This window comes from Cydia pomonella, chromosome 26, assembly GCF_033807575.1.
Source record: "Cydia pomonella isolate Wapato2018A chromosome 26, ilCydPomo1, whole genome shotgun sequence".
NCBI lineage: Eukaryota > Metazoa > Arthropoda > Insecta > Lepidoptera > Tortricidae > Cydia > Cydia pomonella.
Window position 1 is genome coordinate 6031157 of NC_084728.1, and position 17585 is coordinate 6048741.

Here is a 17585-nt window from a genome sequence, read left to right on the forward strand (position 1 = left end):
CTCTTCTGTACATTATTTTGTCAACTGTGTAGGGTATTTTGTAGTCCATAAAACAACGACTACCCTCGCAGTTTACGAAGTGCTATCGTCGTCTCTTATGTACATTATTTTGTCAACTGTGTAGGGTATTTTGTAGTCCATAAAACAATGCTTATCCTCGCAGTTGACAAAGTGCTATCGTCGTCTCTTCTGTACATTCTTTTGTCAACTGTGTAGGGTATTTTGTAGTCCATACAACAACGACTACCCTTGCAGTTTACGAAGTAAGGTATCTATTCTTTAAAAAATGCAACAATCTTAATTATCCGACTGCAGGGAAGATGCGTCTGATCTGTACTGTAGGATTTGTAGGTACATATGTCCGTGTCTAAAATGAAACAACTAGCACCTTTAAATTATTAGGTATGTCTCAAATTTAATTGAATATTATTCGTTGAGGTTGAATCAAAATGATGTACAACGAGCGGCAAAGAGGCATACCTACCTAGTTTATAAATGGAATTCATTCATAAAGTGGGTATGCACTTTTACAGCTGGGTGTACAGTCAGCGTCAAATACTTTGTAGCATCCAAAGTAGCCAAATAGTTCGGTACACCATATATTTAGTATGGTGTACCGAACTATTTGGCCACTTTGACTGCCACAAAGTATTCGACGCTGACTGTACCATTGTTGATCAAATAAAATCTTAAGACTCAGGGCAATTTCTGCTCTTTTGAATATGGAACTTTTATTTATCTAAAAGTTCAAGACTCGAATTTAATTTGTATAAATACATCGGGACTTGAGTTGATCTCACCTTAAAAGGGGGCTGCCGCAAAATTGTATGTACATACGTACCTAAATACTTTATTGTACATTAGACAGGTTAAAGAGTCCCCAGCAAGATAGGTTTTTCATACAAACGTAATTTTTTTTTTTATCTCAACTCACCCTCTAAAAATGTTGTATTGCGTTGGAAAACAACTACATTTTTTAAATATATTTTTAATTGATATTTTAGTGATCTCTACATTTCAAAATTTATGAAATTAAACATAGGCAATATTATCGTAAATTACACTTTGAATAATATAGCGGTCACATAAACTAGTATAATAGGTAAATATTGTTATGGAACATACTAAAAGCAAACCATATCAGCATATCACACATCGCAGTAAAAACCTAATTGTAGAAAAGTTGTAGCTGGTACTGGTGGTAGCGACCCCTAAATGTTAAAATAAATTCTCAAATTACTTACTAACTATTATTTTAATAGGTAAAAAAAATTAAACTTTGATTTTTTAATCACCTATGTGTATATTTGTGCCAGACACATTTATTACATCAACAAGGGTAAGCCAAAAATAATCGAAATGAAACTACCCCCCAATTTAGGCGAACGATGACCACGCCGGACACCAAGATATTCTTGAGATAAACGAGTAGTGGAGAGGTAGCATTAAACCAGGCTTTGAAAGACCATTTTGCAACATTTTGGTAGTTTCGGAACGATTTTTTATGAACTTCTTAAGGGCCTATTACATCCACATGCAAACGGGCCAGATGTTTTCCGTTTTACAAAATATCAGCACATCGTTAACAATATTTGTAAAAAAGAAAGAAGTCGAAGAGACTCAGAGACGCCACAGGAGATCGAAGAGCTGGCAGCTTCCTAGCACAACGCATCAGTCTAATGATCCAGCGAGGAAATGGTCCCAGCGTCTTCGATACTATGCCGTAGGGCCATTTTTAGATTTATTTTAGTTTTGTTTTACTTATAGGTTTTATGTTAATTCTAATCATTATAAATAAATTCCGTAAAAAAAGTTCAAATGTAAAAATATCAAATCGACGCTTAAGAATCAATACTGTCTAACATTTTTTTCGTTTTTTACCTTTTAATGCAGTTAGATGCAGAAAAAGATAACGAACATAACTGCATTAAAAGCTAAAAAACTTAAAAAATGTTAGTTAGACAGTATTGATTCTTAAGCGTCGAAATGTTGAACATTTTTGGCAATTAGACTCAAAGTATTTTTACACAAGGATTTAATTGGTCCTTTACCAACAAGCCATTATAAAACATCATATCAAATATCGACTTGGTCTAATTAAAGCAATTCTGAATTTTGAGCAATTATATTGATGCAGTTATTTTTAATAAATATTGCATTATTTTAGAGACTTTTACATTAAGAATTTCGCAAGATCGTCAATTATGAAGTCAAAAATATACATATATAATAATATATGTCAAAAAAGTAATAAATTAACTCTGCTTGACGTTACTGGTGACCGAAGAGCTGGCGGCTTCCTCGAACAAAGTATCAGCATTGCTATACAACGAGGAAATGCCGCCAGCTTCCTTGGTACAATGCCTCAAGGGCCCATTTTACATTCAAGCTAGTTATTATTACTTTAGTTTGGTATTTGTACAGTTACTGTAATACCTCTATATATATCTATCAAAAAATATAAGACAAACATATATTAATTTTATCATTAACATGTACTAGATCTAGATTAATTTTGGCGACCGGGCGGGCCTAGTGGGTAGTGACACTAGTGACCCTGCTTATGAAGCTGATGGTCCTGGTTTCAAATTACCGGCATTTATTTGTGTGATGAGCACAGATATATGTTCCTAGGTCATGGATGTTTGCTATGTATTTAAGTATTTGTATATTATATATATCGTTGTCTGAGTATCCACAACACAAGCCTTCTTGAGCTTCCCGTGGGACTTAGTCAATCTGTGTAAGAATGTCCTTTAATATTTATTTATTTATTTATTTATTAATAGATGTGTGGCGCCATGCCGTTACTAATCTTATCTAATCAGGCGTTACTTTGCGGAAATCCACATTAATTCAAACAAAATAATATTACTTTGCTTATCCCCGAAAAGATAACGTACTAGTCAGCAATCAGTGCTCACCCGTTATACTTACTTGCGTATTTTTTTAAAGCGTCATGTGTTGAAACCAGTGCCGGATTAAGACATTTTGATGCCCTAAGCATTTCTAGACCATGGTGCCCCCTCATCAAGATTACATTGAATTTTCTTGGTAAATTGAGTGACGTTTATTGCCGCATTACTGCTGAGAATAGAATTTTCAATCCAACACATCATTTTATCACGGAAATTGACAGTACTGCAGCAGTAATGTTCCAACAGTATGTAAGTTCAAGTGTTAGCAAATTGAAGATCGTGCTTCGCATAAGGCCGGAGGCGAGCCAACCAATGTCCAAGTGTGAGAAGACATAAAAAGCATAGGCCGTACTCCGCACAGGGTTTTGCAACCTCTAGAGCTTTCCTGCGAAGCTCATTCATGTGAGAGCAAAGGCAGAGCTTCAGTAGGAGCGTAGCCATTGGCCATTGGTTCTTGTCAGCACAAGAACCAATGGCCGCAAGTGTCTTAAATAGCAAATTATTGTTTACGAAAACGGGACTTAATAGGGAAAGTTTTAAAATTACGCACTGTCCCGACGTTTCAAAAACGGCTTTTTTCCCATGGTCTCGGAGAAGACTGGGTAAAGTCGACATCATTATCTTGACGTTGGAGGTAATTTTAGAACTTAATCAAACGCGATTAAGTCCCGTTTTCTTAAATAATAAAATTTGGTCCTAAAAATGCGTGTAATCCGAGTTTGCTCCATTCCAGGAGGTGTGCATAAATGTTTCCTCTTTTTCAGTTTTTTTTGCTTGAAAATCGAAAACGGTACATCCGGCGGAAAATTTGTTCTAATTATGATTAAAACTGATATCTGAGGATCCGAAATGTAATTTAATTATGTTCTTGCAATAAAACATATTGATTTATTGAAGGTACCCTAATATATATTCCTAGTCTAAATTGTATAAAAAGGTCGACATTTTTTATTTTTGGTAAAATCATGTTAAAAATCCAAAAACGCCTTCTTACCAGTGTCTAATCCACGAATTGTCCTATGTCCATCAAAATCAAGTGGTTTCGAAAGGAAAAAAATATCTCCTAAGGATCCCAAAATGTATGCATACCCCCTGGGATGGAGCAAACTTGGATTACACGCATTTAGAATGAAATGAAAGTATTAAAACATTTTCCAGCTTGCTGGGAAAATAATTCCTCAAAACGCTGTTTTTGGATCTAATTTGATTGGCCTAAATCGTGAAAGTTTAAATCAGTGTTTTTAAAGGCAAAGTCTAAGGCTGAGCTTTTCATAAGGCTGAACGCGCGGAGCGTTCGATCGGCGCTTACGGATGAGGCATGGATGAGGCCAAAGGTCGAGCTGGAAGAAAGCATTTGAATTTGACCACTGGCGAGGTATGAGGCTGGCTGAACGTCCGGAGCGTCCGATCGCGGTGGGTTATCATACAATACAACTGATGGCGAGGTGTGAGCAAGGCAGAAGGCCCAGCTTCGAGAGAGGACAGCTTAGATTTGGATCCATGTTAAGTGAAAGTAAGGCAGTTTGCACAAAGTAGAATGCCTAGCGTCGCACAAGACCTAACGCCGAACTGCAATAGAGTGGCTTGAAATCGAACCTATGTAATAATGGTTCTCCTACTGCTCGGCCTTTGGCTTAAGTGGAAACCGAAACTTAATAAGTTGCTTTTGGTTTTGTGTTTTCGCGGGGCCCTTTATAACAGTTTGACAATTAGTAGTGTAGGAAATGAAGCAAGTTGTTGTATGGAGACCCATGCATTAATTTTTCAGTCGATGAAATTTTGCTTGGTTATTGTATAGTATGAGTCGAAACTAACATATAAATATCCAAAAAAAAAAACACTTCTAAGTTAGGTATTTATACGTAAAAATATAAATCTGTTTATATGTTTAACCGAGTAATTCCTCTGTTCAAAATTATTTTACCAAATAAGTTATTTGTATCAGTATGTAATACTAGAAAAAAATCTAAAAACTTTGTCAAACATGAGATTTTTTTTTAATGATAATTCCTTTTTTTGGCACTCATTTTCATCGGAAAATTGCTCTATCATTTTTTTCTTCTTATATGATCTTAGAATATAATTTGGCGTAGTGGGTAAGAATATCCAAAAAAAATACATACCCAAATGTATGTATTTTACAACTATTAAAAACTGAGAGTGGAAAATTTCTCAGCCTGTATTCTTTTTAAATATATACTAAGTAGTCACGTATACACTTAAATTCAAAATATCCAAAAGAAATATCATCCAGAACACCGAAATTTTTGAAGCGAAGATAAATCCATCCCGCGGTTACGCAATAATGTACCGTCTTCCTTTAGCAGTTAAGTGCAGATACGTGTCCTTGTGCTACTAGTACGACCCGACCGCGTGACCCGCAGTCCACACTTAAGAAGGGAGTTGTCGTTGTCACTGGTGTGTGAGTCTTTACACTACATTTAGTGATTTTTGCGTTTTCTTTGTACCGAATAATATATACTTACGCAGTTTTATATAACATTGATTAGAATAATATCACGCTAAAGACGTTAATAACAACCGACGTCAAAAACAATTAGGTTCTAGAATTTTTGCCACGTAATAAAGATTACCTACATAATGTATGCTTATCGTTAATAAATTGCGATATCTTAAAACTTAACCGTCGAGATCTTTAAAACTACTGAACCAGTTTTGATGAAACTTGTACTATAAGCTGAAAGATACTTCATCATCATTATCGTCAGCCTGTTGTAGTCCACTGCTGGACATAGGCCTCCCCCAGGTGCGCCACAAAACACGATTTCCCGTTTTCTGCATCCAGTCCCAGCCAGCTACCTTCTTTAGACGCCCACATAGACTGACATTTATAAATATTATGCAACTCTAACACTATTACATATAGCCCACCAAATGAAGAACACAAACAGCTCACTGGCGGAAATAATTCGTGTATAAGCAAAATTTGGTACTATTGTAGTTAAAGGTGCCTTACACAACATACTGAAAGTACTGATGGATGGTGGTGGCGCTAACGGGTAGGGGGGTTTAAAGGTACCTTTTTTCAGTTTTTCTTAAATAACTCGTAAACGGTGGCCCATAGCAAAAAATGTTCTTTAACGTAAATAATATATATATAATTGCCTAATCGAAAGATTCAGTGCACTTTTTCGCTAGGATCAACATTTAAAAAATATTAAAGCGGGAAAGTTAATAAAATAAATTTTATGGTCCATTTTACTATATTTTCGTGAATAACCCGTAAACGGTCCCCAATAGCAAAGACCTTGTTAAACGTAAATAATTTACACAATTTTTTTTTACAAAAAAGATTCAGTAAACTTTTTGAAAGTATCAATAATTAAAAAGATATTAAAGAGGGAAAGTCAATTAAAATCAATTCTAAGGTTCCTTTTCTTTCGTTTTTCGTAACTAATTTGTAAAGTATGATCCATAGCAAAAAATCTCTCATACATAAATATTAACCATAAATTTTTCTACAAGAAAGATATGTGAAACTTTTCGCTAGGATCAACATTTAAAAAGATACTAAAGCGGGAATATTAATACTAATCAATTTTAAAGTCACTTCTTAGTTTTTCGTAAATATCTCTTAAACGGCAGCTCATAACAAAACAAGTTCTTATACATAAATAATTAACATAATATTTCCTACAAAAAACATACAGAACACTTTTCTCCAGGATCAATATTTAAAACAATATTAAAGGGGGAAAGTCCCTAATTTTTTTGTTTTTCGTGAATAACTCGTAAACAGTGGCCCAATGCAAAAAGTTCTTTATACATTAATAATAGAAATGTAATTTTGTACAACAAAAGTTCCGTACATTTTTTCGCTAGGATCAATATTTAATGAGATATTAAAATTCATTATAATCAGTTTCCAGGTCCTTTTTAGGGTACCCAAAGGGTAAAACGGGACCCTATTAATAAGACTCCGCTGTCCGTCCGTCCGTCTGCGTGAGTTGAAATTTTCACAGATGATGTATTTCTGTTGCCGCTATAACAACAAATACTAAAAAGTACGGAACCCTCGGTGGGCGAGTCCGACTCGGACTTGTTCGGTTTTTTTTAGTCAGAGGGGCAAAGTTACTTACAATGAATCCTCAGGTCTCTTTTTTTTATTTTTTCGTAAATAATTTGTAAAGTATTATGACCTATAGCAAATATATATATATATATATATATATATATATATATATATATATATATATATATATATATATATATATATATATATATATATATATATATAAACAATTATAATGAAAAATTCTACAAAAGAGATGCGGAACACTTTTCCCTAAGATCAATATTTATTAAGCTTTTAAAGCGAGAAACACAAATAATGTGCAGAATTGATTAAAATTAACTTTCTCCGTTTAATATCTCAATAATATTGATCCTAAAGAAAAAGTGTAAGAAATCTTTTTTCTAGAAAATTTTATGTTAAGTATTTATGTTTAACATTCTTATTGCACTGGAGCACCGTTTAAGAGTTATTTACGAACAACTAAAAAAAGTACCTATGAATTGATTTACCCCCTATAATATCTTCTTAAAATTGATCCTAGAGAAAAGTGATCGAAGTATTTTTTGTAGGAAATATTATGTGCATTCTTTATGTATAAGAACGTGTTTTGCTACGGGCTACCGTTTACGAGTTACTTACGAAAACTAAAAAGGGTTTTTAACATTGATTTATATATATTTTAGCTTTTTAAATATTCATCCAAGCGAAAAGTGTGCTACATATTTCTTATAGAAAATGTTATGTTACTTATACGTTAATGTATAAATAAGTAACATAACATCTATAGATATCTATATCTCTCTATCTCACGCAAATCATCTATATAACATTTCCTACAAGAAAATTTCAGTACACTTTTTCACTAGGATCAATATTTAAAATGATATTAAAGCGGGAAAATTAATTAAAGTCAATTTTCTGGTCCATTTTTCTATAATATTTTCGTAAACGGGTGCAACTAGCAAAAAACGCTGTAAAATGTAAATAATCTACACAAAACTTCTACAAAAAAGATTCAGTACACTTTGTGAAAGGATCAATATTTAAAAAGATATTAAAAAGGGAAAGTTAATAAAACCAATTCTAAGGTTTAATAAATAATTAACATAATATTTCCTACAAAAAACATACAGAACACTTTTCTCCAGGATCAATATTTAAAACAATATTAAAGGGGGAAAGTCCCTAATTTTTTTGTTTTTCGTGAATAACTCGTAAACAGTGGCCCAATGCAAAAAGTTCTTTATACATTAATAATAGAAATGTAATTTTGTACAACAAAAGTTCCGTACATTTTTTCGCTAGGATAAATATTTAATGAGATATTAAAATTCATTATAATCAGTTTCCAGGTCCTTTTTAGGGTACCCAAAGGGTAAAACGGGACCCTATTAATAAGACTCCGCTGTCCGTCCGTCCGTCTGCGTGAGTTGAAATTTTCACAGATGATGTATTTCTGTTGCCGCTATAGCAACAAATACTAAAAAGTACGGAACCCTCGGTGGGCGAGTCCGACTCGGACTTGTTCGGTTTTTTTTTAGTCAGAGGGGCAAAGTTACTTACAATGAATCCTCAGGTCTCTTTTTTTTATTTTTTCGTAAATAATTTGTAAAGTATTATGACCTATAGCAAATATATATATATATATGTATATATATATATATATATAAACAATTATAATGAAAAATTCTACAAATGAGATGCGGAACACTTTTCCCTAAGATCAATATTTATTAAGCTATTAAAGCGAGAAACACAAATAATATGCAGAATTGATTAAAATTAACTTTCTCCGTTTAATATCTAGGATCAATATTTAAAATGATATTAAAGCGGGAAAATTAATTAAAGTCAATTTTCTGGTCCATTTTTCTGTAATATTTTCGTAAACGGTTGCAATTAGCAAAAAACGCTGTAAAATGTAAATAATCTACACAAAACTTCTACAAAAAAGATTCAGTACACTTTGTGAAAGGATCAATATTTAAAAAGGGAAAGTTAATAAAACCAATTCTAAGGTTTCTTAACATCTATAGATATGTGAGATAGTAAGAGACATTTTTTTGCTATGGGTCATACTTTACAAATTATTTACGAAAACTAAAGAAAAAGGAACCTTAGAATTGGTTTTATTAACTTTCCCTTTTTAATATCTTTTTAAATATTGATCCTTTCACAAAGTGTACTGAATCTTTTTTGTAGAAGTTTTGTGTAGATTATTTACATTTTACAGCGTTTTTTGCTAATTGCAACCGTTTACGAAAATATTATAGAAAAATGGACCAGAAAATTGACTTCAATTAATTTTCCCGCTTTAATATCATTTTAAATATTTATACTAGTGAAAAAGTGTACTGAAATTTTCTTGTAGGAAATGTTAAATAGATGATTTGCGTGATAGATCATTTTTTGACATGGGCCACCGTTTACGAGTTATTTAAGATAAACTAAAAAAGGGACATTTAAACCCTCCCTCCCCCGTACACAATAGCGCCACCCCCATCTATCAGTATTTTCAGTATGTTATGTAAGGTACCTTTATCTACAACTATGCCAAAATTCGCTTATACACGAATTATTTCCCCGTTTTTTCCTTCGTTTGGTGGCCTAATACGTACGACTCGAATTGAATAAATTGAATTTAAGAATATAAATATTTAAATTAGAGACACTGCATAACCTACCTACTTCATTTGTAGGTACGGTAGAGACTATACTTACGGTAGGTACTACACAGACAGGCAGGCATTAGGCAGGTCAAAATAGAAACAAGTAGCAATATTAAAAAAAAAAACAGTAACCTATTCACCTCGGCGATACGCGAATGAATAGAAAAGTAGCAAGCTGCCACCGCCGGGCAGGCGCGGCGCGCGCGCTGGCGGCGGCCGGTACCGCTCCCGCACCCCGCTCCCTACACACTGCTCCCGATATGTTAAGTTTTTAATACGCTCGTTATTTTTTTGGATGTTTTTATAGTTGGATGGAAATAAAACTGTGATCTTAATTCAATAAATAAAATGGATAGAGAAATTTTACACAGCGAATTAAAAGGCAATTTCTGAAAAGAGTATAGTTACATGGATTTTTTCTTAGATTTTCATTTTGTAGCTATAAAACGGCAATAAACTGGCATTCCAGTGAAAAAATTAGACGGAGTAATTTTCCGGTCCAAGACACGTCCAAAAATTATATTTTATTAATATTGGTATTTCTGCTGGGATATTTTTTTGGATATTTCATATATCGTTGTAATACGTTACATGTAATATGTCTGGTGAAGAAAGTTTGAACGGAGCATTTTTCCGTAAAAAGATATAAACGATTTAATACTTTAGGTATTTACTTAAATCCTATTATTATTATTCTTTGGAAATTAAGAAAATACTTTTTATTTATTGATACATTATCATACTGTAAAGTTTTTTCTGGCAGAGGGATTACTGCGGGGTCCACTACCTTTATTTCCTACACTATAGGTCGCAGGATCGTGGTTCTGCAGCAACTCGGCCAGGCCGACACATCTGGCGTGCAAGAGAGCAAAATTCGCTACAAAATCGGTAATCTGCGTCGAGAAAATCGGTTGGCCACAAATTAAGATATTTTGGCTATGGGATTTGAGGGCCTCCGCGAAGGGTTGGAGATGTGCTTACGTGTCCTCACTCTTTTACGACCCTTCGTTATTAGATGGGTACTTGCATACGTCAAAGTCGACAAAAAGTTTCGTGTACATAAGTACTACGACTGCGATGCAGCCTGCGCGTTTTTTTCCTACGATTTTGGTGCCCCCCTAGACGTGGTGCCCTAAGCAAGTGCTTATTTTGTTTAATGGTTAATCCGGCACTGGTTGAAACTTAGTTCAGAAATTAACATCTTAATCAGCCTATTTTGTAGATAAATAAGTACGTGCCTAGATATAGATCGTTCGTTTTTAGGGTTCCGTACCCAAAGGGTCAAACGGGATCCTATTACTGAGACTTCGCTGTCCGTCCGTCTGTCACCAGGCTGTATCTCATGAACCGTGATAGACAGATTGACACTAGACAGTTGAAATTTTTACAGCTGATGTATTTCTGTTGCCGCTATAACAACAAACACTAAAAACAGAATAAAATAAATATTTAAGGGGGGCTCCCATACAACAAACATATTTATTTTGCCGTTTTTATAAATAATGGTATGGAACCCTTCGTGTGCGAGTCCGACTCGCACTCGCCCGGTTTTTTAGGTACGTGACTTATACATGTCCAGTTGCTGGCGCCGGTCTGAGATAGTCAAAACATATGTCTAGGCCTAAGTAGGTAAGCTAGGTGCTTAGTCAACATGCCAATCTTTAACCTTCCGTAGCGTAGCTCTCTTCCTATTACTGCGACAGATGCGTTTGGAGCGTAAACGATTGGCATGTTGGGCACGCCACCTGATCTGCTATAGGGACCGTGCGCGTTGGAGGGTCTGCCATCTTTTGGCCTCCATCGGAACAATAAACATGTAAATTTACACGTCACGTGTTTTCTTGTGCATAGTAGGTTCTGCCCTCTTGTGGGCTACATCGGAACAATAAACATCACATTTACGCCTCTCGCCAAAAATCTGACGGCTCCTGTGCTGCCCCCTACAGTTCATGCACGCTCCCTATAGTATTTTTCAAACGCTCCTGTTTGCACGCTGACAGATGTCATCTCAATATAATTTAGAGTGAGTTTTTAGGTTATAAATTATATGGAGATTATACACCTACTTATAACCGTACCCATCGAGTTTGAAGAATACTGTAGTTAACAATGTAAAAATACTATAGGTAACATCTTATTCATATCACAGCATCATCAGGATAGATGCTTTATTAGGTAAATGTATATTTTGGGTACGTATATTATAACTAAACATTTTTTTTTATACTACGTCGGTGGCAAACAAGCATACGGCCCGCCTGATGGTAAGCAGTCTCCGTGGCCTATGTACGCCTGCAACTCCAGAGGAGTTACATGCGCGTTGCCGACCCTAACCCCCTCCCCCCCTCGTTGAGCTCTGGCAAACTTACTCACCGGCAGGAACACAACACCATGAGTAGGGTCTAGTGTTATTTGGCTGCGATTTTCTGTAAGGTGGAGGTACTTCCCCAGTTGGGCTCTGCTCTAGATATGGAATGACATCCGCTGTGCTGTGCCCTACCACACAAAGCGAGATGACATTCACAATGCCCATACCTCTCTTGGACATTCACAATGCCCATGCCTCTCTAACATATGTTATAGGCGTTCCAAAATTGAAACGCTTACCTTATTAGCTACTGAAGGCAAATTATACAGTCACGTCTGAAAATATCGATACGTAAAAAGTGCCTAAAATATGTATACACGACCTTATTCCCCATATATGAAGGTAGTGTATACATATTTTTGGCACTGTGTCCATATCGATATTTTCAGACGTGACCGTATAATTTGCCTTTTAGTCGCGCCTAGGTAAGCGAGAAATGTGCACGTGCTAACGAGCTCCCACACCGAAAGAGAAAGAGACATGCTTATGTTTAACAACGAGTATGACAAAGATGAATGGAATGCGAAATTAATCAAAGATAACAGATCTCTTCGTAGGTTTAGAAATAAATATGGAAGTATTTTTTGTGCTCCTTACGTAGGTATGAGTATAACCTGTATATCGTTAGGTATATAATATCATATTGGATAGGTATACCTATGAGTTTTTTTGAGTTGATACTTAGTTCAGTAATTGACTTTTGTTAGCCTCTCCTCTTACAAAAAGTGGGGCCATAGCTTATATTAGGTGGGCCTGCTGCCTGCTTCTTTTATTGTATGTTATGGAAATGAATGAAATGTAAATGATATGGAAAAACTATACAATCAATTCAAAATTTAATCATCAAATGATATTTCAAACATAAGTTCCGAAAAACTCATTGGTACGAGCCGGGGCTTGAACTCGAGACCTCCGTATTGCAAGTCGCACGCTCTTACCGCAAGGCCACCATCGCTCAAATTCCAAATAGAATATTACCAAAATATAAACATTACTTTAGATTCTAACGTAATAAACAGTAAATAGGGGAGGAGGGGGCAACTGGCCTATTTAACACCAAAGATAAAGGACCTCGCAAAGATCAGCTTCCCGGCACCTCGCTATGTTATAGTGGTTCTTATATAAATAAATAAATATAAATATTATAGGACGTTATACACAAATTGATTAAGTCCCACAGTAAGCTCAATAAGGCTTGAGTTGAGGGTACTTAGACAACGATATATATAATATATAAATATTTATAAATACTTAAATACATAGAACACACCCATGACTCAGAACAAATATCCATGCTCATCACACGAATAAATGCCCTTACCAGGATTTGAACCCGGGACCATCGGCTTCGTAGGCGGGGTCACTACCCACTAGGCCAAACTGGTCGTCACTCCCTTTAAATTTAGATACGTAAATATATTAACTCAAATACGCTGCCACCAAATCGTTACGACATTAGATATAGATACGTACATATACACATACAATACTTATCGTCCATGTACAGTCAGCATCAAAAGTAGCGGATCAAACAACGCTTCATAAGTATCTACTATTCTGTAACAGCTTAACAAAAAGTGATGGCTTTAATATAGAACAACTAAGACTGTAAAAGATATAACTTTTGAGCACGAATTTTAGAAATGTATCTATATTTGGATAAGTTATCCGGAATATCAGATACTTTTGGTGCGTTGTTTCATGCGCTACTATTGATGCTGACTGTACGACATAAGCACCCACAAAGGTGGGCTGAACTAGCCACGGAGTGGGTGCCACAACGTAAACACATAATGCATGGTCGGCCTAAAAGATGGCGGGACGACCTGGACACATTTCTCAGCAACTGGACGTGGACGGATGCTGCAGTTAATCGGGACGATTGGAAGTCTAGGTTTTGCCCAGCAGCACTTTATAAGCTCGTTAAAAAATACATTAAAATCTGAATTAAAACATTATTCTAAGGACTGGCCTTATGGGCAATACGAATGGGGCCAGTACGGCGGTGTCACACACGAATTCTCAAGCCAATCGTGCAGTCTAACGCCGCAACGCGATTGGTTGATGAGTTCACATTACGCGCGCGGTTGGCTTTGTTTGTTTGAATTCGAGAGTGACACCACTGAACTATAGCACCATTCTTAGTGCCGGTAAGGCCCGTCTTTAGATATGTCAATGAATTAAAACTAGTTGAGTTACCTCTGTTCAACGTTATTATCTATTTTCTTTTTTGGAATTTTCGAATTGTCGAGCTACGTACATACGTTCTTAGTTGGATATAAAACGAATCAATCTTCAAAGTTTTTTATTGCATATAAGAATCAGGTTACATTGCAGGTCGAATATACAATTACACATTCCGTTACACTGAGACTTTACCTTTTCATGTGTACATACATTTGCAACATATATATTCACATATTAACAATGTATATAAGGGATAGGTATATATTGAAATTGTGTTAGTCGCTTTCGTAAAAACTAGTGCCTACGCCAAATCTTGGGATTAGTTGTCAAGCGGACCTCAGGCTCCCATGAGCCGTGGCAATATGCCGGGACAACGCTAGGAAGAAGAAGATATAAGAGATAATATACAGAGAATTACTATGACTAACTTATATGTAAAATAGGCCCTTCAGGCATTACCAAGGATGCTGGCGGCATTTCCTCGTTTTATCGCAATACTGATACGTTGTGCGAGGAAGCCGCCAGCTCTTCGGTCACCAGTTACGTCAACTAGACGTTTCGCGATTTCTGCAAAAAACTTGTGCGCGCTGGGACCCCATGGACCTAGAGTTTCAACGCCAAATGGTACAAAATGGTACTCTCTCCCTATTTATCTAAATAATAGAAATATATAGGTACTTATGAGTAACTTTTCTTCACAACACCTGTATACAGCTGAGTCAGACATGTCTACTCGCTGGCGCCAGTGGCTAGTCAAAACATGACCGATGCTGACCAAGATATTGCCGATGCAGTCCATTTCCAACAATAGAATGTATCAAAGTTTGGTCAGCTATAAATATTACACTATTTACGCGACTGCAATGTTCTTTTTAACAAGTATTCGCTAGGCTTAAATCTACCTTTTATATTGTTTTTGTAACATCGGAGCTTAAAAACAATACTTACTTAGCAGTGGCGTAGCGTGCCTTGGCGGGGCCCCGTATAAAAATTTGTTTGGGGGCCCTTAGGAAGGGTAAAGATTTCTCACAAAAACGCACGTTGGGGGCCCCCGTGGCCCGGGGGCCCCGTATAATTGATACGGCAGATACGGCGGTAGCTACGCCCCTGTTACTTAGGTACTTGGGCGGTTTCACAAAAAGTTGTTGGTGACGTATAGGAATTCCACTTTTGAAAATATTTTAAATTATTTTCAATTGTAGCTAATTTGATAGTTTATTGTATGAACAGCTTAAAAATATTAAATTTATTAAGATATAATTACAATTCAAGTAAATACTCTCAATTATACTTCATGTTTGGTGGGAAGAGGTTCCATTACGTCACTGATTTAGCAATGGATTTAAAAAAAACTAGAAAGTTTAAAAGCATAATACACTGTATTAATCAAACATAAACAAAAAATTCTTCACAAAAAAAAAGAAAATCGTTTAAAAATGTTAACGAAACCAGTCACTTTTATCAAAAATCTTTCCTTAACGCTACTTTTCAGTACTTTTCACTATATATTATTGCCCACAGCTTGACAAATACTTAAAATTGAAAAAAAGTTTTATCCATCTTTGATAGCTAATTAAGTACAATGTCTTTTAACAAGTTATCATTTCAATATCGTAAATATATTGTACAATATCTTAGAAAATAAATCACAGCCATAAAAGGACACAATTGACCAGTGGCCTAGACTGGAACACAAAATGGCGTTTAGGAACTATAAGGTAATATTCACATTGCTAGGCTTTTTGCACTTTATTTCTAGTTAATACTACAGAGGCAGATCATTGAGATCATAACAGTCATGATATATAATATATAAACTATAAAACTTTTTTAATCACTTTAGTGTGTAAACAGGAGAAGGGATACCATTTATTTTTGTTAATTTTTTACTATAAGTATAGAGTATCTGGCAGACGTCGAAAGGCGATTCCTGAAAATTTTCTAAATAGAAAATATCCAAAGATGGTCTTTCCTTTTTTATCTTGGCTTACACTATAGGTACAATATAAAGCCATATAAAAGTTAAAATAGTTATTTTGATAAGTCTCAAGAATTATAGAGCGGCATTAGCCAAAACTTAACAAATTTGCCTGTTTTTTCGCGATCTATTAAAAAGAAATACTCCCAGAGATCGATGCAGCCCATTGTTTCGTGCACAAGAACCATTATAGTACATTACGATACAAGTGCGAAAAATAGGAAATTCGAAACGAGTGGCGATAAATTAAAACACGACCGAAGGGAGTGTTTTAAATCGACACGAGTTGCGAATTACCTATTCGCACATGTATCGTACAACGTTTTACAGTACATATGGCCCTTTAAATGTTCGACACAGTAACGTAATATGCTACTTCTCGCACTAGTGCTATAAAGTAGCCCCATATGTACTGTAAAAATAATTAATAAGCGTGTCTCTCACAGGTGGTATTAGTTTAGCAGTTTAGAAGCCATCGCAAATAAATACGTAATCAAACCAAGACTGGCAGATTAGCAAGCAAACAGGCTGACGATGAAAAACATTGTGTGTAACTCGGGGCGTAAAAATATCGCAAACTCAAGTCTTTAAATCGCTCCGGCAAGCCGTCGCCTTTTAACTATTCTCTAGTTTGCAATATTTAACTTACGCCGCATGTTTCACAATGTACTATTATTAACGACGACCTTTAAAAACGAGAATTTAGATAAATAAAAAAATATATATATAATATTGCATTTGCAATTGAATGAACTATTTATATGTATTACTATTGTAGATTTTCAAACCAGTTTATTGTACTGTCACATTCTGATTTAAATAACGTACAGTGTCATGTAGGTACCCAGCAGTAGCTTCTTTATGAAACGAGCCTTAGAGTTCTATTACGTCACTTTTTAGTTCCATTCACGCTTTAGTGGCGTAATGGAGGTAACGTATCCACGACTTCGCGACATTAAAATATAATTGCAAATAAAGTATCAGATTTACAATGAATATCACTCTTTATTCTGAATCTTGATTAAAACGGTTAATAACACGCTAAAAAGTTTTAAGTAAAGAATTATCTTAACATATCAAAATCAGTTGCTTAGGTGGAACTCCTTTTTTTGACTAAGAGCCACGCGACCGCTCTTTTCACATATTGCGTACGAACTGCTGTCATTTTCAACAAACTGGCGGCTGATACAGGCTTGAAATGTTGCTATAATCGAAAATAACTTCGTATTGCTTTGCTTTATTGTTGCCAAGGTAATAAAAATGCGGTGGCGTAGTATGGGAATTCCGCTAAACGCTATTTCGCAGGACAAGACAAAATCTGTTGTTTTTAATTAAATTTGAACCACACTGCTGCATTTTAAGGTTTAAAATTGTAGTTTGGGTTATTCTTTATAAGTAAAATACCCGTTACTTTCAAATAGTCTTGAAA

At 35.3% G+C, this 17585-nt stretch overlaps 1 long non-coding RNA gene across 1 annotated transcript; it reads left to right on the forward strand.

The window, feature by feature from the left end:
* Nucleotides 1–7920: 7920 nt before the first annotated feature.
* Nucleotides 7921–9974, forward strand: LOC133532096 (uncharacterized). The gene is made up of 2 exons (XR_009801644.1): nucleotides 7921–8021; nucleotides 9061–9974. It is a non-coding gene; the product is annotated as an uncharacterized LOC133532096 (long non-coding RNA).
* The last annotated feature ends 7611 nt before the right edge of the window (nucleotides 9975–17585 follow it).